Source organism: Neofelis nebulosa, chromosome 3, assembly GCF_028018385.1.
Source record: "Neofelis nebulosa isolate mNeoNeb1 chromosome 3, mNeoNeb1.pri, whole genome shotgun sequence".
Lineage (NCBI taxonomy): Eukaryota > Metazoa > Chordata > Mammalia > Carnivora > Felidae > Neofelis > Neofelis nebulosa.
The window spans coordinates 47,426,082-47,454,043 of record NC_080784.1 but is presented as its reverse complement, the minus strand read 5'-3'; the positions used below and the strand labels follow the sequence as shown (position 1 = coordinate 47,454,043).

The 27,962-nt window shown below is 38.8% G+C and overlaps 1 long non-coding RNA gene across 2 annotated transcripts in view; it reads right to left on the bottom strand.

Moving 5' to 3' along the window:
• Positions 1-7,722: 7,722 nt before the first annotated feature.
• LOC131506090 (uncharacterized) overlaps positions 7,723-27,962 on the bottom strand; it is a 28,267-nt gene continuing 8,027 nt past the window's right edge. The window contains exons 3-5 of one of the 2 annotated variants that reach the window (XR_009258726.1): positions 26,332-26,559; positions 16,950-17,072; positions 7,723-8,509 (exon numbers count right to left, since the gene is read on the bottom strand). This is a non-coding gene — a long non-coding RNA (uncharacterized LOC131506090). The remainder of the gene's footprint in view (positions 8,510-16,949; positions 17,073-26,331; positions 26,560-27,962) is intronic. The other variant, XR_009258727.1, reaches the window with a different exon arrangement.

Genomic DNA, 27,962 nt, shown 5'->3' with positions numbered 1-27,962 from the left:
ATTCAATGTGGTTTTTTTTTTTTTATCTTACTTTATAAACTCTAGAGATTTCATTTGGGGTTACTTTTACATACTCCATTTCTTTCCACATTATATTCATATTTTCCTTGACTTTATTGGTCTTCTGAAACATATTTATGATAGCCACTTAGGCATCTTGTCTGCTAACTTCATTATCTATGCCATTTGGCGGTCTGCTTTGGTTGATTGGTTTTCAACTGGTTTTAGGTCATATTCTCATGCTTCTTGGTATACCTAGTAATTTTTATTGGATAATAGATATTTGGATAGATAGATATTTGGGAGCCATATTTTCTTGAATTTCTTTAAATAGTGTACGTTGTTCTGGCACTTGGTTAAGTTACTTAGGAGCAGGTAGATCCTTCTAAAGATTGCTTTTAAGTTTTTTTTAGAGTAGCTCCAGAACATCTGTTAGTCTCGGGCTAATTTATATCCACTACTAAGGTGATAGTCATCTGAGCATTTGACCTGATGTTTATTATGTAGTTTTTTAAACTACTTCTGGCTAGTGGGAAGAAAAACTATTCACAGCCCTCTTTGGGAATTCTTTTTTGGTCTCTTTGTTCGGGTGGTTCTTTTTCCATCCTTGGGTAGTTTTCTGTCATTCATGTATAGACCGGTAATGAGCTGAAGATATGGAAGAACCCCTCTATAAACATTTGGATCTCTCTCAACATACAGTCACTTTTGTCGGTACTGCACCTCACACAATTCACCATTGTTGACCTCCCTTTACTCTGTGTCCTCAACAGAGACTCATGGAAACTTCTAGGCTGTGTTTAGATTTTTCTCCCCTGAGGCTTACAAACTGTCACTGAGCATAAAGTGGGTCAATCATAGAACTCACCTCTCTTTGTTTCACAGTTGTCAGTTCTGTGCTGCCTCTTTAACAAAGCCTGAAAATGCAAAATATATTTTATGTATTTTTTTCCAGTTTTCTTGTTGTTTAAGACCAAAGGATAAATATGGCTCTTGTTACCTCACTACAGCCATAAAAGAAATTCTTAAATAGAGTATAGATTAAAAAAGTGTGATATTTTAGAAAAACAAAATAATGACCTTCACCATTATAATAGCTAGTCCTTCACCATAGAATAGCATTGGTCAAAAAACTAAGTTAATGGAAATGTTCTATATTTGCGATATCCTCTGCAATAACCATTAGCAGACTTGCGACTATTTCAAGACATATCGAGCAGTTGAAATGTGGCTAGTATGTCTCAGGAACAGAATTTTTAATTATATTTAATTCTAACACATTAAATAGTAACATGTGGCTATTGGCTACTCTATAAGAGTCAACTAGAAAAATTATAGGTAGTCTGGTACAGAAAGAATGTCAGCAAAAAGAACAAGGCTAGACCAAAGACAAGCGATGACTGTTTATCTTTTTAGGTAGAAACAAGTTGGGTAATGTGTGCTTATGGTTAATGCTTAAGAAGAAGATAGGACAATTAGAGAAGACATTATGACATAATATAGTCAGAATAAAATCAACTAACATTTCCCAAATACTTCGGAGAAGATAATGAAGGACTCATGTTAGCCATTGCTGCTAATATTATTTCCCTAGTGATCTGAGGTTAAGGTGAGAAATTGGAAAATAGATATTACAAATGAGTAGGAATATCTGTCTTAATTTCAGCTTCACTTCCATTTAGCTCTCATAGGAATTTTTAATCCCAAAAAGACAGGATGGTTTATAATGTCTCTGCTATGCCCTAAGGTATACAAGGAAGGATTAGTTGAATTGATCAAGAATAGCACCTCTTCCAGAATGTTAAGAGACCCGACACTTTTTCTAACATAGAGCAGAGAAGACAAGGGGTAGCTGCCATTGAACTTGCCTTCATATTTATCTACTGTCTAGAGTGATCATTCATAATGACTTCAATTTCTGGAAGTCGTTTTACTGATTCTCAAATTTTGAGAGGCGAGCATGTCAGGAACCCTTCTTTGTGCGAAATTCTCATGATAATTGATGGCTTAAAATGTACAGAAATCTTTATAAGTTGTACATGTCTGTAGTCACTTCAGAGTGAAAAGGTCTATTCTTCCCTTTGGATGTTGAATTACATTTGAGTGTCTATATGGAAGTTTTATTTCCAGATTATCATTTCAAGAAAGCCTTTTCATGATCGACCTAATTTTATGGGACAGACCATTAAAGGAAATAGAAGATAAATTACATTGTTTGCCATCTGTACCTACAGTGTAGCATATATAATTCGCTAAAACACACAAACTTCTATTAGTCATTGTCAGGATATCTAACAGCTTCGCTTGCTTATACCTAGCCCATCATAAATTTTAATCAGAAATATGGTGTAGTTGTGTATTTTTAAATACTTGTCTTTAACATAGAATAAGTTGGACAATAGATCAGTTACTGGGTTGTAAGAGAACATTAGAGACTCTAGGGTCATTCAAAGCAGGTCACAAGGGTAATGGTGGTAGGATGAAAACATTGCAATAAATTCATTCACAGAAGGAACATGTAAAAATCACAAGGAGCTCTTAAACCAGGAAAGCTGGGATGGTAGGTTTGGTGGAACTGGGCCGATGCATAGTAGAGATGGAGAATGAGGTCTCTCTCAGATCCCGTGGCACAGTGCCAGGAGCATGAGCTCAGACTGAGGGTCAATTCCTGGCTCTAATTCCTAGCTTTGGGTTACTGATTCTGTGACCTTGGGCTGGCATCTGAAAGATGGAAGCAATACTTTCTATCCCTCACAGTTTTGTAAAGATCAAATGAATTAAAGTTTGTGTAAGCACAAGCCTATAAATTCGGATTAGCGTTCAGATGTGGCTAGTGAGGGAGGGTAACTCATTCTAAGGCAAGGGAGAAACTTAGATGACAAATTTTGTTTACGGACATGACACAAGTGCTGGAGTGGAGATGTGTTGGGAACAATATATTTCCTATCAGAGCCCATCTGAGCCTGTTTGTGAGTCTTAGGAGATGGACCACAGTGAACAAAGAAAAGCCTAGTTTCCCTAGATAGATACTGAGAGTGAATGATGCTTTGTTGTAATGATATGTTGTGCTCATGCCAATGAAGAGTATTTCCCGGTTTTTGGATTCCTACTGGAATATGATGTGATATAGAAAAATATAGCATCTTGATTCATGACAGACACCAATGCATATGTGGCAACACCAAAAAGATGTCATGCTGTGGTGGCTTCACAGTCTGCATCATGTCAGCTGAGTTAGGAGAGATAAGATGATTTTCAATACCTGCAGTAAGAGAAGAGGAAAATGGTGGGGCATCACTCAGCAGCTGTGAATATGTTAATAGCAGAAGTGAGACATCCCACAGGATATCCAATATTGAGATAGGAGCAGGGATTTTGAGGACATCTGGATTTACCATTATGGTGGGAAAAAGCACTTACTTTCTCTGGTCTCTCGATGTAGGTTGGTGAAGCTTGGAGAATGTGAGGCCATGAAGGGCATAGTAAGGACTACATAGTAAGAACCCAGTAACTGTTATGTCCTTTCTCTTTTCTCTTCTTCCTGGGAACAGAGACACTTACACATGGGTAGTAAAGACGGAGGCAAAGACATATTCTTCTAATTCCTGTTCTGCTGCTTAGGCTGCCCCCAAGATCTCCCTGCAGAGAAGTTGAAGTAGTTACTCTTGTCTGAGAACTTGCCAACTTGAAACAAATCAGCAAGCCAAGCAGAAGAAGTCTGGTAAGAACAGTAATGTGGAATTGGGAGTTTTGAGACTTTAATTCTTCTCCTGTCATTACCTAGTTGTACAACCTTGAGCAAGTTATTGAATCTCTCAGGACTCCATTTTCTTGACTGTAAAAGAGGGCAAAATGATCTCCAAAATCCCTTCTCTCCCTGACATTCTGTGAATTCCTCTGTGTTCTAAATTCTCTGATTCTATCAGGGCCTCCTCAATAAGTGCCAGAGCGAGTGAGCATGAAGGTTATGGTGGTCACAGAAAGCTTCTCAGTTTACATGGGAAATAAATGGAGTACAGGAGTACATTATGGAGACCAGTCTGAATGAAATTGAGTGGTCATTGGGATATTAGTAAGAAGAGATAAGACTAAAAATATGGGCTGGGGTCCAAAGGTGATCCAAGACCAGCTAGAACTCTCTCTTCACCTTGATTTCCTTTATATTTATCTGAGTTGAGACTAGGGCTTGTCCCAAGGAATCCACCTACCACTGTGAGGCAAAGCAAGCAACAATTGTGTGTTTTACTTCTGTGGAGAGTAGATGGTTAGCACTTCTACAGAATGACAATAATGGTCATAATTACCATTTGCTGAGTGCTTGCCTAAGCCAGTCACTAGTCCAAAATGCTTTGCATTCATTTTCTCATTTAATTATGATAGAACCCTGTGAAGTTGGATTCATTGTATTAGCCATTTTACAAATGACAAAACCACAGCTCAGAGATGTTTACTGTCAAAATTCACATAACTGGTAAGTAATGGAGCCAATATTTGAATCTCAGTCTGCTTTGACCCCCAATGCTGGGCTTTTATGTTGACTCCTCCAAGGCAGGGACTGTATAGCAACATGCTGGCTAGGCATACAGGGCAGAGCACATCAAAGTCTTTGGGCAGTTTAATGGTAAATGAATTAATCAAAAATAATTAAACATCACGAGCATATTAAACACAAAATAAGTAGGACATGGTTGGATCTCCACATGAATTCCTCTTGATGAAGCACTTTCTGCTGTGACAGAAATAAAATAAAGTTTCTCGGTAATTCGAAGCATATACAGCAATTAATTCTACATTTATATGGTCTTTTTTTTAGAACAGTATTTTAATTTTTTAAAGTGCCATTTTAATATCTGTGCTGTAACTGATAATTATTTTGGGAAGGGGGCAGGAGCAAGAGGATTTCAGTAGCAGCACAAATAATTTTTAATGCAACAGCTGCAAGGCTTAAATTGACCATGTGCCAAGAGCCCTATAGTCTGTCAGAGAGAAGAGAGTCTACAGCCAGTGCTTCCCACTTCAAGGTCACTGGTTTGAACCTAATCAAAGTCAAATGTGGCTGAAGATCACCTCTCCTTGATAGCTCCTTGGTGGCCTCAGTAAATGAGATAGTGGACTTACCCAATTTCCTCCTGGGCAACTACCCAGGACTATTTCTGAAAGCTCTTATACAAATAGAAAGACCAACCTTGTCATAGACACCTCATCATTATGTGCCCTCAAGGTCTAGGCCGTGGCTAATTCTGATTATCATTGTTGTTGCTGTTGTTATTATTATCTATCCACTGAGAGGCATCTAGCAGAATACCAGTGTGGGGAAAAAAAATAAAAAATTAAAAACAAGCACATTAGCTCCAGGATGACTGGAGGTGAGGACAGGGACGAGTATGAAGTTCATTACTCCTATTCTGCCCTTCTTCTAACCATACTTCAAAGTCCATCTCGAGACTCAGCCCACCCCAAAGCTGTTCAGGAGGACCATGCCCATGAAGCCCCATGAATTCCAACTGCCTCTGCTTGCCTATGGATACTCTTATGGATATTATCATTCATGGCTTCAAGTTATTTTATACTCTCATTTTGGATGCTCTAATGGGAAATAGCAGGCAGGACATTAAAATCTTCCACAAGTTCATTGACTCATGAACCTTGGGTTAATATAAGCTTTCAGATGTCCTAATTTGTGCAACACTAGTTTCCTCCAAGGAGTCCTTCCCTGAATGCTGTCCTAATCTATCAGGCTGCCTACAGCAGCCATACACGACCTGCATCCTTATTCCTAGAATATATAAAGCAACATAGAAGAAGTGGGTACAAATTCTCCCAAGCTACCTCCTGAATGATCTTACCCTGCTTATGCCCTATGATTCTTATGTTTTTTTTAGACAAGTAGAACATTAATTAGCTAATTAGCTAATTAGCTTAATATGTAGTATAATCTCTTGTATACTTTCTCATAATACTACTGTTTTAATCACTTAATTCAGAATAGATGTTTGCTTTTAATTTATTAGGATTTTGGTTTTTCCTGTGTTGCAAACTTTCTGTCTTAGATATGAATCCCTGGACCTGTGTGTTCAATCAAGTCCTGTGTTCTACCTGAACCAAAACCAAACAAACAAACAAACAAGCAAACAAACAGTAACAAACAAAAACCTCCCATGCTTCATTGTCTCTCCCATAGGTGACCCTTCAATCTGAAACAACATGTCCTTGTAGGAGGGACCTGGGCCTATGGAATGCAAGGGCAAGACTATCACAGCCATGAATGAGTTCACTTTGCTTAATAAATAAATATGTGTGGGATTGATTGAATTAATCAATGACCCTTCAGTGCTTGTAACCAATCCCCTCCATTCCTTCCCATTTGACTCCCTGGGCCCTGAGGAAATCCCAGGTCACTAAGAACTCCAATCTCACATGGTTACCGATTCAACCACCTGGTCATAGACTCAACTGCCACCTGTCTAACAATTACTTTAGTGATACAAACACAAGCTCTTAGTTGCTTGTATAGTACATATGATTTTGTATCTGTGCACCTGACTATAAGAAATGCCATACTGTTGGGGCACCTGGGTGGCTCAGTCAGTTAAATGTCTGACTATAGCTCAGGTCATGATCTCATGGTTCGTGAGTTAGAGCCTACATCAGGCTTTGGACCGTGGAAACTGCTTCGGATTCTGTGTCTCCCTCTCTCTCTCTCTCTGCCCCTCCCCTGCTCTCTCTCTCTCAGAAAATGAATAAAACATTAAAAAAAAAAAAGAAAGGTCATACTGTTTAATTTTTCTAAATCAAATTAGTTCCAAATTTGTGCCCATCCTAGTCATGGTTGGGAGAAATTTAAACTCAGTAATAGCTTTGGAAACAGGTGGTTTATATGAATATCCAGAAACTGAAGAAATGTTCTCTAGTCTTCAGTCTACTGTGGTCATGTCTGATAGGTTCGCTGTTCAAGTCCCTGTGATCCATTCACAATGCATAGACCTGTTACTATTCCAGCTTGGGTGCAGGGGGATTAATGCAATTTAGGTCCTAAGTATCTGTTGTCCAACCTCAATAGACATACCAGGCAGGCCTAGGGTGCTGTGAGGGAATTGGCCAAAATTCTGTTTCCTTTCCAGTCTTTATAACTCTCTTCTTTTCCTAGGACCAGACATTCTGTCTTTAACTGTCCAAGTATTTCCTCTCTATTCTTCTTTTTGGGGAAGACCTTGCCAGGTAATGTGACCATGTAGTATGCCATCCAGATCAGGACACTTCTAAGGGTGAAAGGAAGCATTAGTAATAACAACGTTGAGAAAATGGGTATAACTGGTGTGTATGATTATCCTATGTGTAGGCCTTCCTAAGTGAGTCTTTAGAAACACAATGTTGATTTATTTTTTCTAAACTCTCTTTTTTAAATGTTTTTAACCTTTTAATTTATTTTTGAGAGACAGAGACAGAGCATGAGCAGGAGAGGGGCAGAGAGAGAGGGAAACACAGAAACCAAAGCAGGCTCCAGACCCTGAGCTGTCAGCACAGAGCCTGACATGGGGCTTGAACTCACAAACCGAGAGATCATGACCTGAGCCAAAGTGGGCTGCTCAACCGACTGAGCCACCCAGGCACCCCTGGTTTGTTTTTTCTACACTTGATCTTAGCCAAAAGGCCAAGAAGCAATTGATTTATTTTTTCTAGAGGTGCCAACAGAGAAAGTAGATGCAGCATTGGTTAGCCTTTTCTGTCAACTTCTTTTATTATATTTGTGTATTGTAGATCAAAAACCAATCTTCTTTCTGGGAAGGTATTTCTCCCTGGCAGTGTGTGTGTGAAAACACAGAGAGAGACTCTAAATGTCCTCCTGATCACCACAATCTACCAAAACTACCTTAGAGGATATTAAGATAAAATGTCTCAGAACAGATTACCAAATGGGTATAAGCCTAGAACGTCGATTTATCATGTCCAATGGCTGCCATTTCCCTTTGCTTCATGCTATGAACAGAGAATTAGAGCTTGTGCTGTGCAGTGAAGCCGCTATTTAAATACAAGTCTAGATACAGCTCAGCTGAGGTGCTCCTGTGATTCAGAGCTTTCCGACGCAGGAGATGCAGAAGGCCTCTATCTCCAAAAGCCATTAAGGGACAGTTGCAGGCACTCAAGCTTTCACTTTAACAGCAAAAAACCTCCATCTCAGGAGCTTAAATCTGTCTCCAAGGTGAACCTAGGAAGGTGGCAGAAGTGTAGCTATTATTATAGCAATTTGTTTCCTACAAACAGTAGCCCCCAGGTAGAGAAGTGTGAGTAAACTTGCTTTTTTCCTCCTAGATTATTTTTTTTTCCCGAGTCCCGGTGGTGCCACCTCTGAGTGGGCAGAGCAGCCTTTTCCTGCCCTCCTGTCATACCGAGGACAGTTCAACATCTATTGCTTGCTGCTGGAGCCTAGACTCTCCCCGATGGACAATTAGACATTTTGAGAGCAGAGAAGGTCAATCCTCACTCAAAAGACACAGGAAACCCAATTATCCTACAAAGAGAACAGAAGGAAAAGTCAGCACCCAGATCCCTTTCTTCCACAGGTTTACAGAGGGACACTTTCTGACTCTCTCTGGTGACACTTTTGAGGTGAAGAGTTGGTTCTGTTGCTTTTGTGAATCTAGATTTTATTATTTTCTTAATCTTTTTGGGGTCTGACAGTATGGCTATATTTCTTTTGTTCATAGGCTGAAAAAAATCAGATAGTCTCCCATATTGACTGAGAGATGAAAAATATATTCTGTTTTTGCTTTCAATATCCAGGCCTCCCCCAAATCGTATTTTTCTCAAATTCTTATGTGGGGCTTACTTACTTTTTTTTTTTTCCTTCTCATCTCTAACAGAGGAAAAAAAAAGATAAAGTACATTAAGAGGAAAGTTTTACTCATTTGTAATTAAATATATTCAAGAGGAATTTTCCACATTTCAAAGAAAAAATGTTCAATCTGAGCTAGGGGTGGGGGGCAGTGCTGGGCTTTATTTCCCTAGCCTGTAACAAGGAGTATGAAAAATATTGATTTGCTCCTGAGAGATGCTGGAGCAACTTAATTAAAGTTGTTTAAGTACTTTGGAATCTTTTGATGGAAAGGAGCATATAAACGTGTAATGTGCTTTAATTTAATTTGAACTTTTCAGAAACCAGAAGGAAGCCTTGTCACACCCCATCCCACTTCAAAACAATATGCTGGCAATGATATCTTTTCAATACCCACGTATATTTGGTTGTGATAAATATAGTCCCTGACCTTTAACAGATGTAAAAGTGAAAACACAGACAAATTGGACATGCTATGATGGCTATCGCCTGTTTTATAGAGCCTCTCAGCATATTGATTAGCCCGAAGACACTTCTGAGAGCTGGTATATGACTCTTAATAAATCCACTCCACTGGGGAGGAGTGTGTGTGCTTCTAAGACCCTACAAAGATAAGTCACAGGAAACAAAGACTAGAATAGTCAATAAACCTAACTTTGTGACAAGAAGCTAGCAGGGAGCTCTTCATGACTTTCATGTGGGGTAGCCAATCTCCCCCACCCTCCTGCTCAGTTGTCTGCACTTTATACAGCACATATGTTTCCCTAATAAGAGGTTCTGAAGGGATCCCCTTAGCTAATGCCTCCGGGAACACACTGGTCTTCTGTCAACAAAGTCAGTACGAAATTAAGCTGGTAAGACCGTGAATTCTATCATCCTTGTCAAGGATCTCACTGACCTACTTTTCCCTCTTACAGCCTCCCTGAGTTCTCTCCCTGGCATGTATCTGCTCAATCAAGTTGTTGTTGAAGTTCTATGTTTTAACCTTTCCCCATGGGACACTTGCCCACATTTCCTTTCATTCCAGGCTTTCTTTCCTGCAAGCCAGGCCCTGACTATGACTTCTTGGTTGGGTGATAGTAGCAAGCTGTGATTGGTGCTTTAGCAAGGGTGGCCTACTTCTTGGGAGACACCCTGTATTATGTGCTATCAGGGAAAAATGGAGTAAGGGATTTGTCAGGGAAAAGGAAGATTTACTTGAATACCTCTTGACATTGAATTGACCTGGGAGAAGCTATAGTATCTGGAGTTAAACACCGGCCTGGAGACAGAATAAGGGAAGTGAATTCCACCATTAGGAGTCCTTTCCTTCCTTGGCCTCTCTCCTAATGAATGGAAACACCCTTCCTTCCTTCCTTCCTTCCTTCCTTCCTTCCTTCCTTCCATCCATTTGTTACCATTGTTGTCTAAGCACAACAACCTTTGAATAATTCTTTTTTCTATTTATATATTTTAAATGTAAATTATATATATTTAAGGTGTACAACATGATGATTAGATCTATATATTGAAATGATTGCTATAATCAAGTTAATTAACATATCTCTTTACATAATTACCATGTTTTTTGATGATTAAGCACGAGAAATCTACTCTTCTAGCATATTCCCATTGTTCAAAACAGGATTGGTAACTATAATCGTCACACTTATATATTAGATGTCTAGAATTATTCATCCTACATGCCTGTAACTTTGTATCCTCTAATTAATATCTCTTCCTCCTCCCACCACTCTTCCACTTTGTGCTTCTATAAGTTTGACTTTTTTTTTTTTTTTTTTTTAGATTCCACAAGTGAGATAATACAGCGTTTGCCTTTCTCTGTCTGGTTTATTTCACTTATAATGTCTTCTAGATGCATTCATGTTGTTACAAATGGCAGAATTTCCTTCTTTGTCATGGCTGAGTAATATTCCATTGCATATAGGTAGATGTCACATCTTTATGCATTCACCCATTGACAGACACTTGGGTTGTTTCCTTATCTTGGCTACTGTGAGTAATGCTTAATATGGGAATGTAGATATCCCTTCAAGATTCTGATATCATTTCCTTGGGATATATACATAGAATTGGGATGGTTGGCTCATATATAGCTTTAGTTTTAGTTTTTTCAAGACCCTCCATACTGTTTTCTATAGTAGCCACTATGTAAATACCATGTTTTACCAATTTACACTCCCAATTTACATTCCCAATTTACAAAACACCAATGTAAATACCAATTTACATTCCCACCAAGAGTACACAAGGGGTCCTTTTTTTCCATATCCTCACCAATATTTGTTATCTCTAGTCTACTCATAATAGCCATTCTAACAGGCACTGAGTGGTATCCTATTATGGTTTTGATTTCAATTTCCCTGATGATTTGTGATGTTGAGCATCTTTTCATATATCTCTTGGTCATATATCTTCTTTTTTAAAAAAAAAATAATGTTTATTTATTTTTGAGAGACACAGAGAGACAGAGCATGAGGGGGAAAGGAACAGAGAGAGAGGGAGACACAAAATCCAAAGCAGGCTCCAGGCTCTGAGCTGTCAGCACAGAGCCCAATGCAGGGCTCAAACTCACAAACCACAAGATCATGACCTGAGCTGAAGTTGCTTAACTGACTGAGCCACCCAGGAGCCCCTGTTTGTATGTCTTCTTGTGAAAAATGTCTATTTCCATCCTTTGCTAATTTTGTAATTAAGTATATGTTCTCTTGTTATTGAGTTGAGTTTTTTTTATATATTTTGGATATTAACCTCTTATCAGATAGATGATTTACAAATATTTTCTCCCATTTCATGGATTGTATCTTCACTCTGTTGATTATTTTCTATGCTGTGCAGAAACTTTTCAGATTGATACTGTTTTGTCTATTTTTGCTTTTGCCACCTGTGCTTTTGGAGTCATATCCAAAATATCATTGCCCAAATCAATGTCAAGAAGATTTTTCCCTGTTTTCTTTTAACAGTATTACAGTTTCAAGGTCTTATATTTAAGGCTTTAATCCATTTTAATTTGATTTTTATATATGGAGTGAGATAAGTGTCCAATTTTATTCTTCTACATGTGGAAAACCAGTTTTCCCACCACAACTTATTGAAGAGGCTGCCCTTTCTCTACTGTATGTTCTTGGCACCTTTGCCAAAGATCAATTAAACATAAATGTGTGATTTATTTCTGGGATCACTATTCTGTTCCATTGATTTACATGTCTGATTTTATGCCAGTACCATGCTACTTTGGTTACTATAGTTTTGTAGTATATTTTAAAATCAGGTATTGTGAGGTCTCCTACTTTGTTCTTTTTGCTTATGATTGCTTTGGCTACTTGTAGTCTTTGGTGGTTTCATATGAATTTTAGGATGTTTTTTAATTGTGTGAAAAATGCCATTGGAATTTTGATAGCTGCATTGAATAAGTAGATCACTTTAGGTAGAGTGATTAATTCTTCTGATCTATGAACATGGGATATCCTTTCTTTCATTTATTTGTATCTTCTTCAATTTCTTTCATCAGTGTTTTATAGTTTTCAGTATACAGATTTTTCACCTCCTAGTTACATTTATTGTTATGCATTTAATTTTATTTTTGATGCTATTGTAAATAGGATTTTTTTCTTAATTTCTTTTTGGAGTAGTGTATTATTATTACATAGAAATACAACTGGTTTTTATATGTTGACTTGGTATGCTGCCAATTTACTGATTTTCTTTATTAGTTTTATGAGTTTTTTGTGGACTCTACAGTTTTTAAAATATAATATCATGGTATCTGCAAATAGAAGAAATTTCTGTTTTTGTTTGTTTGTTTGTTTGTCTTTGCCTAATTTCTAGGTCCAGGACTTCTATTTTGAATGAAAGTGGTGAGAGTGGTCATGCTTGTCTTATTCCTGACCTGAGAGAAAAAGATTTCAGGTTTTCGTTGTTGAATATATTGAGAGCTGTGGGCTTGTCATGTATGGCCTTATTATTTTGAGGTATGTTCTCTCTATACCCAGTTTGTTGAAAGTTTTTATTATGAAAGGATGTTGAATTTTGTCAAATGCTTTTTCTGCATTTATTGAGATGATCATTATTATGTTCTTTGTCTGTTACTATATTGATGTCGTTTATCACATTTCTTGATTTGTACATGTAGAACCATTCTTACATCCCAGGGATAAATCCCATCTGATCATTATATGTGATTCTTTTAATATGCTGTTGAATTTGGCTTGTTGATATTTTGTTGAGAATTTTTTCATCCATGTTCATCAGAGATATTGGCCTATATATGTTTTTCCTTGTAGTGTTCTTGGTGTCTGTCTTTGGTATCAGAGTAATCATGGCCTTGTAAAATGAGTTTGGGAGTGTTCCTTCATCTCCAATTTTTGTAAGTGTTTGAGAAAGACTGGCGTTAATTTTTCTTTAAGAGTTTGGTAGAGTTCACCAGTGAAGCCATGAAGTCTTGGCTTTTTTATATTGGGAGAGCTTTGATTACTGATTCAATCTCCTCACTGGTTGGTTATTCATCTATTCAGATTTTGTAGTTTTCTTGATTGTGCATTGCTAAGTTGTATGTCTCTAGGATCTTGCCATCTTTGCTCTGTTATTGAATTTGTTGGCATGGCAAATGTTCAGAGTAATCTCTTATGATCCTTTTATTTATTTATTTTTTTGTTGTCATCTGTAATGTTTCTTCTTTCACTTATAATTTGATTTATTTGAAACTTCTTTTTTCTTAGTTAAGCTAGCTAAAGAATTGTCCATTTTGATTATCGTTTCAGAAAGCCAGCTCATTTTCACTGATTTTTTTCTATTTTTCTAGTCTCCATTTCACTTATTTCTGTTCTGATCTTTATTATTTCCTTCCTTCTGCTAACATTAGGTTTAGTTTGTTCTTTTTCCCCCTAATTTCTTGAGTTATCTGGAATCCTTCATTTAATTAATATAGGCATTTATTGCTATGAATTTCCTTCTTAAAACTGCCTTTGCTGCATCCCATAGGTTTTGGTACATATGTTGTGTTTCACTTTCATTTGTTTCAAGATTTTTAAATTTTCCTTGATTTCTTCTTTTACCCATTGGTTGTTCAGGAGTGTGTTGATTAGTATTTGTAAATTTGTAAATATATTTGTAAATTTTCCAACTTTCCTCCTGTTATTGATTTCTTGTTTCATACTATTGTGGTCAGAAAAAATACTTGATATAATTTCAATCGTAAAATTGTTAAGAGTTGTTTTGTGGTCTAACATGCGATCTACTATGGAGAATGTACCATGTGCATTTGAAAAGAATGTGTATTCTATTGCTGTAGGATGGAATATTTTGCATATGTCTGTTAGGTCCAATTCTGCTCTTTCCTCACTGATTTTATTTCTGGATGATGATTCCATTGTTGAAAGTTGGGTATTGAAGTCCCCTACTCTTACTCTATTGCTTCTATTTCTCTCTTCAGTTCTGATTGTATTTGCTTTATGTACTTTGCACTACATATACTGTGTACTTTATATAGGTACTGTATACAGTAGGTGCACATATATTTACAATTATTACATCCTCTGAATGAATTGACCCCTTTGTGATTAATTACATAGCTGCATTTTTTGGTCTCTTGTGACAGTTTCTATTTTGTGTGATATAAGCACACCTTCCCTTACTCTCTTTGTTTACCATTTACATGAGATATGTTTTTCTATCCCTTTACTTTCAGCCTGCATGCAGCCAATCTATGTATGTTGTAGAAAATCTTGGGGTACCTGGGTAGCTCAGTTGGTTAAGCATCCAACTTCGGCTCAGGTCATGATCTCGTGGTTTGTGGGTTCAAGCCCCACATCAGGCTTTGTGCTGACAGCTCAGAGCCTGGAGCCTGTTTTGGATTCTGTGTCTCCTCCTTTCTCTCTGCCCCCTTGTCCCCACCCATGCTCATGCTCTGTCTCTCAATAATAAATAAACATTAAAAAAAAAGAAAAAATAAGAAAATGTAATCCATTTGCATTTAAAGAAAATATTGATATATGAGGAATTACTCTTGCCATTTAAAAAATTGTTTTCAGACTACTTTGTAGTTCCTGTGTTTCTTTCCTCTTTTCTTCTTTTGTGATTTGATGATTTATTTGTTGCGATATGATTAGATTCCTTCATTTTTGGTGTATCTACTACAGGTGTCTTTATATTTGTGGTTACCATCAGATGCACTTAAAACATCTTATTATAAAAGTTAATTTTAATCTGATAACAACTTAACTTTGACTACATGCAAAATCTCTACCGTTGAGCTTCTCCTCTTCTCACATTTCATGTTATTGATGTCACTGTTTATATCTTGTATATATATGGTGTCACCATTAGCAAATTATTATAGTTATAGTTATTTTTTATGCTTTTTCCTTTTAACTTTTATGACAGAGTTAAAAGTGATTTATATACCACCGGACATTCTGGTGGTATATGAAATATTCTGAATTTTACTACATTTTTACTTTTATAGTGAATTTTATACTTCCACGTGTTTTCACATTGGTAGCATTGGTAGCATTTTCACATTGGTAGCACTTGAAGAACTCTGAGAAGCATTTCTTATAAGGCAGTTGATAGTAGTAATAAACTCCTGCAGGTTTTGTTTGTCTAAGAGAATATTTATCTCTTTTCCATTTTTGAAGGACAACCTTAAATGGTATAGTATTCTTGGTTGGTAGTTTTTTTCCCCCGCTTGCAGCCCTTTGAATATACCATCCTACTTTCTCCTGTCCTGCAAAGCTTCTGTTGGGAAATTCATTGATAGTCTTATGGGGATTACCCTGTATATGATACTATTTTTCTCTTGCTTCTTTTAAAATTCTCTCTTTGTCTTTGACCTCTGAGGCTTTATAATGTGTCTCTGTAAAGATCTCTTTATATTTAATCTATTTGGGGTCTTTGGGCTTCATGGATCTGAATGTTCATTTCCTTCCCTCCAGAGAAAGTTTTCTGTTATTTATAAATAAGATTTCTCTTTCTCTGTTCCTTTTGGACTACCATAATGTGTGTGTGTGTGTGTGTGTGTGTGTGTGTGTGTGTATGTGTATTTAATAGTATTTGTAAAGTTACATAAGCCTGATGCTAAAGCAGACTAGTAGCCTAGGTCTGTGGGAGCCAACCTGGCATCTGGGTCTGTGAGGGCTGACCTGGTGTTCACACAGGCTTTGACTGTGGGGATGGTTCTGGATCTTGGGTCTATTGGTACTGGACTGGAACCTAAGATTATGAGTGCTGACCTGGAGCTTGGAGGAATCCTGGTGTTAGGGTGAACTAGGATCCTACATCTTTGTTATCCAGAATGGAGACTGGGTCTGTGGGAGCTGGCTTTGGCACTGGGGCAGGCTGGGAGCCTGGGATAACAAGGACCAGTTTGGAAGCTGGGGCTACAGGTGCCATTTTGGAGATTGGGCCCATGAGTCTGGCCAGGTTCTGGGGGCGAATGGGGGCCTGGGTCCACTGGAGCTGGTCTGGCACTATGTTGAGCTTGGAGCCTGGAGCTTTGGGTGCTGATTTAGGGCCTAGAACTGTGGGGGCCCTTGGCACTGAGGCATACCTGGAAGCTAGATCCACAGGTCCTCAGACCACAGGGGCTGGCCTGGTGCTGACATTCACAGGGGTGGGTCTGGTTCAGGGTTTGCATTGAAGTAAGGTGCTCATATTACTCTCCTTTTCAAGTGTGGATAGTTACTCAAATTAATATTTCTTCTAGAGGAAGGATGCTGGAAACACATATCCTGTGATCTTGCTGATATCAATTTTTTTTTTTCTACTGCTCTGTAGTCTGGGTTTATACCAACAATGGGTATAATAGTGAAGAGCAGCTTGGGTCAGGCAGAGAGAAAGTGAACAAGGAATTCTTTGGGGTTATTCAAGGTCCAATCTGTCCAGAAGGCTTTCCATAGGGCTTGCTCGGTGGGATGACTTGGTGAGTGATGGGTGGCCTCATCCAGAATCCAAAGGAGGTTAAGACAAAGACCTACAGACAGAAGCTATAGCAGAGAGACCTGCAGGAATACTGCTGAAGCATGGAGAGGCCATAAGGCCCACACAGAGCCAAGGAGAGAGAAGCCACGGTTCTATGAGCCACAGAGGTTAAATAAAGACACTAGAAGAATGTACATACCTCAGCTAGCAGATGGTGCACACCCAGGTGCCCATGGGAAGCCAGAGGTTCCCCTTTTGTCCAATGTCACACAGTTATGAAGGTTCTCCCCATACCACAGATGCCAACTGAAGAGCCAGGGGGCTGGGGAAGAAATGAAAATGTCGAGTAATTATCACAGAGAATATATAGTTATACCTAGAGAAACTGTTTACATTAGTGGGTCTTCGTATATTTTAAATAAAGTTGGACTGAACCAAATCTTTCAGCTCCTGTTACTTATTCATTAGGGGCTGAAATAGAGGTCAAGGAGCTTTGGACAAATGAAGAAAACCTGAGGAAATTTGTTAGTTTGTTACAATGGGAATTTTTCTCTTTTTAATAATAAAGATGAGGCTGTATACAGGTTTCTGGAAAATTCTTTTAAATAAGTTAGGATTGAATCTTTTTTTTTTTTTTGAGAAAGTGCAAGCAGGGGAGAGGGGCAGAGGGAGAGAGAGAACCCCAAGCAGGCTCCATTCTCAGCATGAAACTCTACATGGGCTCAATACCACAACCATGAGATCATGACCTGAGCCCAAATCAAAGTCAGCTGCTTAACCCACTGAGCCAGCCAATAGCCACATGGTTGAATCCTTTTATGCCTAGCTTGTTTTGAATGTTTACAGAGAATGAGAGTTGAATTAAAAATATATATATGTATATACATATACATATATATATATATATATCTTCTATTGTTTTTCTCTTTTATAAGTTTATGTGGTGAGATATACCATTAGGTCGCCTAATGTCAAATTATCCTACATTCCTATGATGAAGACTTTTTCTAAATACCAACGAACTTTGTTTCTTAATGAATTGATCCAAAGCCATCTACTCTTTTCTTCTAGAAGTCATCAAAGTTGCTATTGGCACACTTTCTTGACTTTAAATGCTGGTAGAATTTGTTTTTCTTTTATATATTTTTGGTCATTTCTAGAAATTTTCAGTAGAAATGAAGCTAGGTATATTTACAGAATCTTGATCAGATCTCATCTATTTTAATACGTAAATAACTCCCCCCTCCAAGTACCTAGTAATATTGGCATTCCAAGAGGCCACACCACAATCATCTAGGTAACCGATATTTATTGATGTGTTTTCTTGCTTATAATTTCTTCCTGGAAAACTCCATCCTTCTTCTTCCCCACCAATACAACAGAAGAGATGGGTCTTCATAACATGATTCACTGACCTCAGCTTTTGTGAGATTATTGCATTTGAGGTAAATAGCTGACCCTTGAGGTTTTTTTCTAATTCTCTTCCTCTTGAAAAATTAATCAGCACTTGGTTCGTGGTTATCTTTGGAGACAGGAGATCAGGTAGACTCTGGGTCCACAATGGCCATTGTTGGGTCATGTATGCTGGTAAGCAAACCAAGCTTCACAGAAAAGAGAAGTCCTAGAAAGCAGTGGAGATGTCCCCCTAACCTATTGTGATCCTTTTGTAATAGGATAAACAGTTCATTATAAAGAACCCTACCTCGGGGGTGCCTGGATGGCTCAGTTGGTTGAGTGTCTGATTCTTGATTTCAGCTTAGGACATGATCTCACGGTTTGTAGGTTCGAGCCCTGTGTCAGAGCGTGCTTGGGATTCACTGTCTCCCTTTCTCTTTACCCCTCCCCTGCTCTGTCTCTCTCAAAATTAAATAAACATTTAAAAAAAAAAAGAACCTTACCTTGCCTTTCTTAGATAAGATCTACCTCTGGCTTTCCTCAATGACTCTTTTTGTTTTATAAAATCCCAAGTTTTCTCCACTTTCCTTAAGATGTTCCTCATTAATGAGTGTTTTTTCTATGACAATATCCTGAATAAAATCACCTTAGTTGTCCAGTGCATTTTGTCTTTCACATAGAAAAAAAGAACAAATGCATGGACAAAAATGCCCCTGCAAGTGATTTGATAAAATCAGGGAGATAAGGAGACAGGGAGAGAAACTTCCTTCATCCTTGACAGCTTCCAGAGTCTTCCAAAGTCCAGTCCTCCTTCCACATTGGGGCCTGTCTGTGTTTTCTGCTTTGGGATCCTGTGATTTCTGTGTCCTTATAACTGGCTTACACTTAAGCCAATTTGAAACAATTTTTGTCTCTTGTGACCAAATCGCCCCTTGCTAAGAATCCATAGCTATGCACATTCCTGGTGCACTGTGTCTGTAAAAATATGAGTGTAACAGGAAAAACAATGAAAACAAAAAAGGTAGAATACCTGGATTAAATTCTAATTCTTATGCTTTGTGACAAAAAGTAAAATCAGCCTGGAAAACTGTATTCATTATGTTGTTTTACAATTGTCCCCATTCCTGACCAATTGTTTATAAAGTACCATGACTCTGTTAATGACAAAGGCTATACCTCTTTATGGTTTTATTTAAAGGGCTTAGAATACACCTAGCACATAATAGCCTCTTAGAAGCCTTGGCAGAACAATCAGTGACTGAAGTGGTATAAAGGATTATGTGCTCATTTTTGTTGTGCCTTAAGCCACCTACGTGACCTTGAATATGTCGCTTTATATTTCTCAGCTTTTCTACATGTCTGTTCACCTGTAGGGATCAAGATAAATACGAGGTAAAGGACCCCAAACAAACACTTTGAAAACTTAGTGCCATAGAAACATGGGTAAAAATTATTGGCGTAAAAACGTGCCAGGTCTTTAGGCAATTTTTTCTATTATAAGACAAGGAGAACCTTAATCCAATATATAGCCAAACTGGAATTTGGGGAAGAAAATAAGACTTCATATGATGGTCCTAGTTTTCTTGTTCAGCATTGACTATACGGAGGTTTTACTCATGGTAGCAGAGGCTCTCTTTCCATGGAAAAAATGCCTGGTCCCACATGTAAATGGCAGCCAATATGAGAGAAGACATTCTTAGCTGCACCCCTATTTGAGACTTACTAGATATTTGCAGTGCATAGGAATGAATACGTAGGTTGGCTGTTGTATGACATTGTTGGGTCAATAAACAAACACAAATCTGGGGGAAGATTCTGTCAGGAAATACACTCAGTTCTGATGGACATCGCTGCAAACCATTAATAAAAAAAATGTGAACTGTGGCAAGGAAAGGAAGTGAGTACCTTATTTACAAAAAAAAAAAAAAAAAACCTAAACATTCATTGCTGTTGAAGCCATAATTAAATTTTTCTGCAGAATAGTTCCATTTTCCTCACAGTTAATGTCGTAACTAAATAGAACAATTGCTGTCTCTTGGGATTTAAAATCTGTGAACTATATTAGGCTTACCTTGAGTTAAAAAAAATAAAATGAAAGTCTAAAAAATCGGGAACTTTCAGATGAGCAAAAGAATTTTATTTTACTTGTATGTGGTCTGGTAATTTGATTTTAAAAACAAAGAAATCAGATATTTGGAGAAAAAAGTAGGCAATTATCAGTAGTAAATATATGTACAGACATTTCTATTATTGTGTACTATGGAGCAAATATGTTTGTAAATTGGATTTATCTTGAACCTCATCCACTTACATTTATGTTCCTCTATTTATTGGGTATAGACTGCTTAGGACATGCTGTGCTATATGCCCAGAATACAAAAATATGTAAGGTGTTTAGAGTATGTGAATTCTAGTATACAAATCCGGGTGAATAAAAAATGGAACACTTTTTAAAAAATGCTTATTTATTTTTGAGATAGAAAGAAAGAGAGAGTAGGGGAGGGGCAGAGAGAGGGGGATGGGGGTACAGAGGATCTGAAGTGGGCTCTGTGCTGACATCACACAGCCCGATGCGGGGCTGCAACTCACAAACTGCAAGATCATGATCAGAGCTGAAGTCAGACACTTACCCGACTGAGCCACCCAGGTGCCCCAAGAAATGGGCATTTTTAACTATCTCTGAATCAATGTAATTTCTCTCTTGAGTCCTATTCCTGCTATGTCGGTGAGAGGTTCAAGGTCAGCACATCTGGGGTTCCTCATTTTCCTGTACCTGGAGGTCAGGCCGTATGCCATTCCAGGGCATCCAGGAGCCCCTATTTATTAGATATCTGTGGTGATGAGATATATCTCTCCCATTTGCATGGTATCTTTAGGTTCTTCTTCCTCCTGCCTGGAAGGGAAGAATCTTACAAGGTTGGGTACTCTGTGCCTAAGTGCTTGTCTGTGCTGCTAGGCTTTTTCGGGAATCTGCTCCCGCAACTCCATGAGCCACAGACCCCTTTCTCCCTACAGTCCAGGGGAACACTTCTTATAGTCTGTAGAAATATTTCTCTCCCTACTTCCCCCTCCCATTTGCTTCCCACAAACTCTATAAGGTATTATGTGGGGTTAGGCTATTGGAAACAACAGCCACGATGTAGGCTACCTCTGCTTCTTGGCCCATCCACGCCTCCCCAAAGGCAACAATAATGAGTCCCCTCTTTTCTACACCCATGGTCTTTAGATCAGCACAGTGCTTCAGGAACTGTTATAACTACTTCCTAATTTCCTTCATCCCTTCCTCTCTTCCCCCCTTCTTCCCTTCCTCCCTTCCTTCCTTCCTTCCTCCCTTCCTTCTCTTCTACTCTAAAACATTCCATACATGGCCACCAACTTACACTTCCCTAAGGTTAGCTCTAATCTTGTGATCTCCCGTTCAAAAATCTTCCTTTCCTATTTTCCCATTGCCAATAAAATTAAGTCCTCATATCCCACGTACTTGAAACCTTCCAGGTTAATCCTAACATAACTGCTAAAGTTTTCTCTCCCTTGTGTCTCTTGTGTGTCCTTTATGCTCCAGCCGATCTGCAAAACAACTTAACACATATGCTTCCCCCTTTTCTGTCTTGGTTCATGATGTTTCTTCTGCACGAAAGGCCGTCTTGTCCCTTGTGGCCTTCTTGCCACACCGATTTCTACATGACCACGTTCAATCTGGGCAGTAAGCATGCTTATCTTACTCGGTAGTTTCCAGATGAAATGGTGATGTTCTGAAGCTAGCAGGTATTATTTAGTATTATTACTATTTTAGCTGATCTAAATAGGATGACGTATAGAAACGAGGGAACTCACTCTTGTTGTCTCCAGGGAGGTGTGGCTGGGCCAAGAAGTAGAGGCAGCCTACCTCTTGGCTTTTGTGTCCAATAGCCTAACCCCACAGATTTCAAGGGCCAGATGCCACGGGTTTCTTCAGGAAGCCTTTCCCTATTCTCAGAGACCACTAGCTGCAGGAAAAGAAATAACAAAACCAGAAACCAAGATTCATTTATGGCTGGTACCAAACGAGCAGAACGGAAAGTTAGTCCAGGAAAAAAAAGGTAAACATGTAAGGAGAAACCATTATCACATAACAGATACCAGGATGTGAATTGACTCAGTAAATTGATTTGGAACCTGAGTGAGGAGTTACACAAGACTGAGTGGTGACTGAGCCCATCAGGGCCTGTATCTCTTTTGTGACACTAAAATTAATAATAAAACAAGGTCATTATTTATCTGTCGTGTCTCCACTACTGGATGATAGCCCCTCAAGACGGGGCTCTCACCTCCTTCACCTTGGCGTCTACTAAAGCACCTGGCACAGGACCCTGCACATAATTCCTGGAACATCCATTTTAAAAATGGAAGCATCTGGGCATTGGGACCCAGGATGATGTCCAGACCATGAAAGCATTAACACAACAGTGAATTCAAAGACTGACAAGTCTAGTTCAATAAACATGCTTATTGTACTTGGTAGAGTCTCCAGATGAAATGGTGAAGTGCCGAAGCTATTAGATATTATTTATCAATACAGGGCAATGCCAATGAGCGAGTTCTAGCATGTCTTTTTTCAGTTCTGAGTGTACCTGAGACTGCAGATGTTAAAGTCAAGCCTGAAGGGCCCAACTCTGGCATATCACCCAATGCCTGGAGGTGTAATTGGCACGAAGCAGGAATTTTCCATGAGACCTAAGACATCCCAACACTAAGGATGAATACAGTCATTATATTTACTTTCGTGAAAGAAGAACCAAAGGGAAAAAATAGTACTGCTATAAAATACTGAGGCTACATTAAATGGAAAAACCTTCCCCATCAGCTAACCTGTGAGCAATCTTGATTTGCTTCATAAATGAGACATCTGGGATGGATCTGGGCAGAAGCAACATGGTAAAGGGACTCACTTTGTCAACTAAAAAGCATGTATTTATGGGGCGCCTGCGTGGCTCAGTCGTTTGAGCATCCAACTTTGGCTCAGGTCATGATCTCACGGTTGCTGGGTTCGAACCTTGCGTGGAGCTGTGTGCTGACAGCTCGGAGCCTGGAACCTGCTTCAGATTCTGTGTCTCCCTCTCTCTGCCCCTCGTCCCTCTGTGCTCTGTCTCTGTCTCTCAAAATTAATAAAAACATTTAAAGAAATTTAAATATACATATATATGTACATACATATATATATTTATATATATACATACATATATATATGGGTTACTATATATATATAGTATACTATATATATACACTATATACTATACTATAGTATATACTATACGTATAGTATATATATACATATATATGTATGTATATATATATATATAGTATAGTATATATATATAACTATACTATATATATATACTATACTATATATATATATATATAGTATATATAGTAGACTATACTATATATATACATATATATATAGTGTATGTATATATATATATACTATATATATACCCTATATATATATACATATACATATATATATAACTATACTATATATATATACTATACTATACTATATATATACATATACTATACTATACTATATATATATAGTATATATAGTAGACTATACTATATATATACATATATATATAGTGTATGTATATATATATATACTATATATATACCCTATATATATATACACATACATATATATATATTTAAATATACATATATATGTAAATATACATATATATATATATATATATATTTTTTTTTGTCTGTTTTCAATTTTCCTTCATTTATCTGTTGGCCCTTTCCCTTACAGGGACACTCTACCTCTTCACAAAAGGAGACCTGGAGGGGCAGCATGGGTGGCTCAGTTGGTTAAGGGTCTGACTTCAGCACAGGTCATGACCTCAGCGTTAGTGGGTTCAAGCCCCACGTCGGGCTCTGTGCAGACGGCTCAGAGCCTGGAGCTTGCTTCGGATTCTGTCTCCCTCTTTCTCTGACCCTCCCCCACTCACACTTTGCCTCTCTCTGTCTCTGAAAAATGAATAAAACTTAAAAAAAATTAAAAAAAAAAAAAAGGACACGTGGGCCCAAACCATTCAGGCACGTGGTACTTCTAGCAGGTCTTCTTTGTGCTCCAGAGTCCTCCCAAGGAGGTCTTTGAAAGCACCTTTCTAGAAATGTCTCCTTCCTCACACGGGACCCTGAGACGCACTGGGATTTAAATTTACTTTCATTCTGTCCTCTTTTGGTAAAACCTTTTCTCCTTGCTTGGGAATGAAATGTTGCAACGTTCTTGGACATCATGGATCCCAACAGTTTCCATAGATCATTAGCCCATCGGGCCAAATTGAGTAATGAGTGCTTCAATCCTGGAATAGTATCCCCTCTGCTTTATCACCTGCCCCCCTGCCTGAAAGATTTAGGGGGAATGGAGACGCTTGGAAAAAAGGGTGGGCCAGCGATACATTGTTTGCTTTCCTGCCTTCTCTTGGGCTAAATGCTACGCTGATGGTAACACTTGCAGGATCTCCACATTCAGCCAGGTAAGTTGAACATACAAGATCTGATATTCAACTTGCAGGGAAGGAGCCTGGATCTTCCTCGCTCTTTTTTTTCTCCCTGTGCATTTGCTGAAATGGGAAGTGTCATAACCAGCTTGTCTGTTTACTTTCAGCTCGTTGTTTTGGGAAGAATAAAGAGGAAACTGACTGGCATTCAGAAACAGCAGTCAGGAAAAGCACACATCTTTCTTCTTATATATCAACTTGTTTAATCAGAGCATTTGTACTTTGATGTATTATTATTATTTCTCTCTATGGGAATTGATTTGTAATGTTACCTAATCAGTGTGGTTCCAATTTTAATCTCAGAGCTGAGTAATAAATATGACATTAATTTCCATAAACCATATATATTTGAAAGCTTCATTTACATAGTGAGCAATTTAGGCCTATAAATTCTAATGTGTTTCTATTCTTTTTGGGTTACTGTTTGCATAACCTTTTTATAGCTCTGGCAAACCATAACGCTGCCCACTGCTGACAAATTTCTTGCTGTTGCCCAGTGCATAAAAATGTGTTTTAAGTAACTCTCTAACACTCTCTCCGTAATTTTTCTTCTTTCTCACTCACCAGTGAGGGTAATTCCCTTTTAGGAGCTGAAAAATTCCATTTATTTTCCCTACCAATTTCAGAATCTCATGGGGCAGTTTTCTCTGGGCTCGTATAGGGTTCTGGTAGAGCTGGTTCCAGGATGGCCCCATCGATCGCAGGCAGAGCAACTTGACTTTCACAGAAGCACAGACTCAGGGTGAGTAATAGCACCTTGTCTCTACGAGGCTGGCTGGAGCATGAGATCCAGGGTCACCGGGCACCCCTAGCATGGACACTGAGCACTTTTCAAGGTTTGTAAAAATGGATTGGAGATGTTAGAATGGATCATCTCATTTCATAGTAATATACACCCATGAAAGAGAGAGACGGCGAGCAGAGACAGACAGAGACAGAGACAGGGAGACAGACACAGAGGTAGAGAGAGAGAGACAGGGAGACAGAGAGACAGAGACAGAGACATAGGGTGTGAGAGGAGAAAATATATTCAGCTCCTGACCGTTCATCTCTAGTAATTTCTACATGCTGAAAGCTTCAAACAGTTATTATTATTATTATTATTGCTTTTTATAGACAACTACATCCAGCCTAATCTAGTAGCATCATAAGTATGGATAGCACCTTGTAGCGCACTTTTGTGTATATTATCACACTTGATCTTTACAATATTTCCATGAGGTGTTGCTATATTCATGTTAAAGATAAGGAATCTAAGGACCAAGCATCTTTACTACTATATAGACACAAAGAGAATATTTATTGGGTTTATCTGGCTAAAGGAAGAACTAAAATACACACCTTTTCACACACAAATAGTCATGAAGACATTGACACCTTGTAAGAAGACCACAGTAAATATTTCCCGGACCCCCCAGAGCCTCCTGAGCCTGGGGGCAGTTGGATTCCAGCCTAACCAGAGGCGCACTGGCTCACCCCCCCAACTGTGTTCTCCTGGGATTCCACCTACACGGCCTTCCCTGAATCTAGTCCAGTGGGTACTGAACCGAAACCATTAGCTACTGTTCCATCAACAAGGTGAAATAAATCAGGGGTCTCAGCTCCGAACCTAAAAACAAGAGTTTATGTCACCCTTCCTACCTCTCTGTTCGGCAGTCTTAGAGGTGAGAGATTAATTGGTACATGAGAAAGGTGTTCACTGCTCTCCCTGGAACCAGGCAGACGGTTGGACGCTGGACAGACTGCTGGTTCTGTGTTGTGGCAACAGCAGAGGTGGCGCAGCTCAGAGGAGAAACAAAGGGCTTACGGTGCGGATGCTTCAGTTCCGCCCACAGCACCACCCGTTGACTCCGTGTTTCTCCGGATGAGCTGAGGGAGGGAAGCAGGGGGTTGGAGTCAGCACACCTGGGTTACAATCCGTGCTGCCCCACTTAGCAGCAGTGGGAGACAGCGAGTGTGGCCTCAGCCTCTCGAGGAGACCTATTGGGTATTAAGTGCGTACTAGTTTTCTACTGCTGCATAACAAATTGCCACCAATTTAATACCCGTTTATTATCTCGCAGTGTCTGCAGATCAAGAATCCTGGGGCTCCTGGGTGGCTCAGTCAGTTATGCATAGACTCTTACTTTCAGCTCAGGTCATAGTCTCACAAGCTCATGAGTTCAAGCCCTGCACAGAGCCTGTTTAGGATTCTGTCTCTCTCTTTCTCTTCCTTTCCCCTGCTCTCTCTCTCTCTCTCTCTCTCTCAAAAATAAATAAATAAACATAAAAAAAAAATCGAGACACAGAATGGTTGGAAACTCTGCTCAGGGTTTCACGGGACTGAAACCAAGGTGTTGGCGAGGACCGTGGTTTTCATCTGGCACTTACGATCTTCTTCCAAGCTGTGGGCAGAATTCATTTCCTTACAGTTGTAGCATAGGGGGTCCTCATTTTCTTGCCAGCTTTTGGTCAGGAACTGCTTTCAGCAGCTAGAAGCCGCCTGTAGTACCTCACCATGTGGTTCCCACGGGCAGTTCGCGAGATGGATGTTTGCGTTTGTCCAGGCCAGAAGGAACACATTTCCCTGATTTCCTCTTTTGCCACCAGTCAGAGAAACGTCTCTGCTTTTAATTGGTTCCTGTGTTTAGATCACGCCCACCTATGTTGAGGCCAACTGTGCCATCCAACATAACCTTATCGTGGGAGTGAAATCTATCATATTCAGGCCCAGGATTATGCACAGCATGTACATCACCGACAGGAAATCTTGGGGACACGTTAGAATGCAACCTATCACGAAGTGATACAGTTTATGTGAAAATCACTCAGTTCTAGGCAAATACTTGGCATTCCATAGATAGTAATTCTTCATAAGATGGGGCTAAGACTTGATAGATTTTTAAGGGTACGATAATTCTGGTAACCATTTTGTGCATTTGTCTCCCGTGAAGAGAAAACTTCCACGTAAATTACAGATTTTTTTTTTAATCAACCATACTGCCTTACTCACCACCAAGCACGTAATACGTACTTAATGAAAACTTGTTTAAATGACATGTGGTATGGAGGATTGGATTATTTTTTCATAATAAGGAATTGTCTTGACTTTGAAGACTGTGCACCATGATTTAACACTTTCTCAGGGCATCCATATACATACTTAAGGTTTTAACCAATATGCATTTATTAACAACTCACAAATTTTTATTCACAGACTTTCCCACTGTCAGCTCTTAGACTTCTATCTACAGCTACATACTGGTCATTGCCACTTGTGTGTTACCTAAACA